We start from the raw sequence: 4529 nt of genomic DNA, 5'->3' as shown, positions 1-4529 counted from the left end.
GTGTGCGTTAAAAATACAAAAACAAAATACATGTATTTCAAATTGAAAACAACAACAAATACATGTATTTTGTTTTTGTATTTTTGAACGCGCACGCAACAGGCAGTTAATTAGGTAAAGGCTTTATTAAAGACAAAGAAACAATACCGACAAAATTTAGTTGAAACCCCTTTTACGGATATTGCGAAGTAGCTAAAATCGGGAGTCACCTTTATAAGGCCTCTACACTGGAATAGGTGTTCGTTCCATCCTCTGAGAAGACCGAATGTCAAATTAGAGCTGAATCGATATGGAAATATGGCAAAGACCCTCGAAATAACTGGCAGGAGGTATGCATATTCATTTGGGCTACACCAAAACATAGATATACGATATATCTGTTATACCAAGGATTTTGAAAAGTTCAGCGCAGAATATAAGGTGCTTTTTTGTATCGTTAAGATTTTATATCAAGGTCCCTAAAACATTTGACATGATAACCCGAAACCGTTTTGAGAATACAATCACATCCACATGAAATTTCTTACACCCTTGATAGGATCACCTAAATAGACCTCTCTCTTAAAAAACTTGTAATATGGTTGTTAAATTTTGTTGAGGAAAAGTTCTAGATTTTTCCACCTACTGTTGGAGCGCTATAACAATAAAACGCTCTGCTTCTTCCTTGACAAATTCAAGAAGTTTTACTTTAAGAAAACCGTTAGGATGGCATGACGAACTTAGATGCAAAGTATCGACGTCAATCTGATCGATAATCGCATAACGTAGAACAGCGTCCCCGATGCTTACTTAGAGGTAGTTTACACTACCTATCAATGTCATATGAGAGACGTAGTTTTTTCTTTTTTGCTGGTGTGGACACACAGAGTAAATGGCGCAAAGAAAATCTCCAATACTGCACATATTAGGGAATATAAACCGATGGAAAAACTCATGTCATATGACATTTACATATAGTGTAAACTACCCCTTAGCAATTCAGAGATCAGAATTGTTGTAGGGATCATAACTGGTCACTGCTTCATAAAGGCCTGGGTACATAAGCCGCTCGGCTTTCTTGCTTAATTCATTTCTGGTAAAAGACCAATGACCAAGTTCGACCTAACTGAAATGTGGTTCTGACATTTCTTTATTTCTTTACCAGAAATGAATTAAGCAAGAAGGCCGAGCGGCTTATGTAACAGGCCTTAAGTTCCATGATCAGTACGTGGAAGGACAACAATATTTAGTACGGATCCAAGATGGAAGAAGGCGAGTCCCACTAATTAAATAGTCATACAAACTTAACGATAGCTACAGCGTTTTTCAAGCAGAGATTCTTGCTATCAGGAAAACTGCAGAATTGGTGAAGGGGCTAAAAGATAATCTAACAGGACCGGTGACTATATACGTTGAAAGTCAAATGGCCCTCAAGACTCTTATGTCACAAACTATTAACTCTCGAGCTATCCTTGATTACACTGTATGGCATACGTAATATTGTTAAACTATGTTGTATTCCAGATCAAAGTTATATAATGGGAAACGAAGTAGCAGATGAACTAGCCCCAGGTGGCTCTAAGTCTATCGACCTACCAATTGATGAAATTGTCCGGCCACCAATATGCTACTACATCGGCAAACTTCGTGAGACCTATAGCGAGAAGGCACATCAAAGATGGCTTTTGGAAACTGGCTGCAGAACATCCAAAGAAGGCTGGCATGGGGTCTCTCGTCGTAGAACGACCTCCCTTCTGTCACTTGATATTAACGGTGGGACTTAAAACGGGTCACTGCAGAGTGACATGGTAGAATAAGAAAAGGTAGCAGCAATACACAGCTGACTGAACTGGGTTGTAACGTTAGTGTCAAATTTCATATGACATTTTATACATTTATTTCTATTTCGATGTACATTAGGGACATATATTTTTTGAGAAAAAAATATATCATTCGGAAAAAACCATTTCCCAGAAAGACTTCTTCATATCAATGATATGTAACCTCCTCCAAGTTCGAACGATAAACCGCGCAGTAAATCCCCGCTTGTAGAGGCGATACAACGTTTGTTAATATGTGAGGTATTTTGTTAAAATTTAAAAAAATAAAGCCCTAATAAACATGTGCTTCTTTGATTTCTAAAACAAAACATTGAAACAGCTTCTCCTTTTTCTATGAATTTCCAGCGACCCCAAACTTTTCTGCAAGAATTCTACTTTCTGCGAGAATTTGTGCATTTAGTGGAATGATGTGGAAACATAAAGATTGAAAATGTAACGAATTTTCATTCATGTTTTCCAAAATATTCAACCAAATGTGAAAAATTATTAGTTTTTTAAATTCCAATAATTTATAGACATTTCCTTGTTTTTGTTTTTTCAAAATAGTCTGGCTTAATCCCATTGTTGTTGTTTTAATATTTTAAAACAACTATTTTATTAGTGGAAAAGATTTGGCATTGTTCGCCAAGGGGTAAGGCAGGGAATACTATAGTTTCGATCCACGCCACTGGATCTCATCAGTTCCCTTGTTTCTTGTTTGTGGATATTCTCCACCGAAGTTATTTTTCAATAACTTCTTCAACAAGAAACTTTTTATACCCAAACATCAATCGTCAGCTCGAAGTATAAAGGTAAGCGAAGAAAAAAGTTCAATGAGAAGTTTTTCCTTGGCAACCTCATACAACTCCGACGAAAGTGTCTGCGAAAACAATTCAAACCTCTTCCACTTGTATGTGTCGTCGAATTTAGACGAATGCACACACCAAAATTTGGTTGGTCTGCTTTACAGCAAAAACAACACACGTCGTGCCAGTGTCTTCAATTTGAAGCATTGTGGCGTTTTTTTATTGGGATAGCGTTTGCAATTTTGTTTTTTCAAAATAGTCTGGCTTAATCCCATTGTTGTTGTTTTAATATTTTAAAACAACTATTTTATTAGTGGAAAGATTTGGCATTGTTCGCCAAGGGGTAAGGCAGGGAATACTATAGTTTCGATCCACGCCACTGGATCTCATCAGTTCCCTTGTTTCTTGTTTGTGGATATTCTCCACCGAAGTTATTTTTCAATAACTTCTTCAACAAGAAAGAAATTTCCTTGTTTTGTTTACAAATACAACTGGCAGTAACGTTACAAACAAAAACAAATGCCTTTGTGGTTGTTGTTCGAGTTGTATTTGTTGTAGTATTAACTTTACCTTATATTTGTTCTACCATGGCAGAGTGAGATCTCTAAGTTCTAAGTGGCATTGATTACTGAAGGCTCCAATCCGATTGGTCGATTCCTTTGCGAGAAGTAGATAGAAGACTGCTTTGCGCAAAGGAATCGACCAACGATAGTGCTTACTATAGATTAAACTATTTGTTTACTAATAGTAGTATTTATATTTAATGTATTACATAAATAAACGAAACACTTCTTGATATGATATCAACAGAAACTTCGGAAATGGAGGGCATTACAATTCATGAAGGAAATCCCCCTTCGATTGTACATGTGTATGTACTGAGAAAATGATTCCTAGACAAGACACTAGGGTGACTTGATATAGGAAAAAGACTTCAAAAAATACTTCATATCTACAAATTTGTAAAAATGGTTGTATAAATAGAAGTTATCAAAATCTGCCTTTGTCTTCTAGCCATTTACATTCAAAATATGATCGTAGCATAGTGGCTATGTGTGTGGTAATTTGCTAGAATTCAGTTTTCAATACAAATTCCTTAGGTCATGTTAGCTCGATTAATTCAAATAATTGAAAAAAAAAAAATGATTGATCCAACAATATTCGAAGATCAAAATATGTATTGTAAAGATATTGTTAGATTCCGCATGTAGTATTGTGAGTCCAACAATCGTTTTTGCTAATTACAACAATAGTTGTTGTCATATCCAACAATAGTTGTTGTTATTTCCAACAATAGTTTTTATCTGCTGGACAATATTATTCTCTTTCCTTCTACAATTTTATTCTCTTCTCTCGGTATTCGATGTCGTGGTGAACAAAAATAATTTTGGTGATTTTTTTTGTTCCTCTTATCTTTGTTTTTTTATCTTTTTTCTTTTTTTGTGTATATACACCAGCGAAATTTTTGTTTTTATTTGTTTCTTCTTTCTCATTCTTCTTTGTCTTTTGAAAGTTGAGTTACACCACAATCTGATAAGTGTTTTTGGTCGTAATTTGTGTATTCTCTTCATATTTGTTGTAGTTTTATGGTATTCCTTATGTTTGGATAGGTGCTTGGAGGATGAGCGCAATGAAGTAGTTATGTTTTTTTATTCAATTTGTTGCCTTTTTAGGTAGACCTGGCAACACCTGGCCATGTGTAGTGTTGGCAATGTTCATTATATTATACGTGGCATTTATACTAAAGTTATGTGGAAAGTGTATATGAGAATTATATACGATCTAATAAAAATGTTAGTAACTGGTTTTCTGGGTTGACAATAGTTTTTGTAAAAATTCTAGATTATGATAGTTCCTACCATAGGTATTGTCAATGATTTTTACAATATTGAGGAATTTCGTAAGTTGTTTTTGTTTTGTATGG

This window comes from Musca autumnalis, unplaced genomic scaffold (assembly GCF_047663935.1).
Source record: "Musca autumnalis isolate F117 unplaced genomic scaffold, ASM4766393v1 scaffold_4, whole genome shotgun sequence".
In the NCBI taxonomy this organism is placed as follows: Eukaryota; Metazoa; Arthropoda; class Insecta; order Diptera; family Muscidae; genus Musca; species Musca autumnalis.
This window is presented reverse-complemented; position numbering follows the sequence as displayed.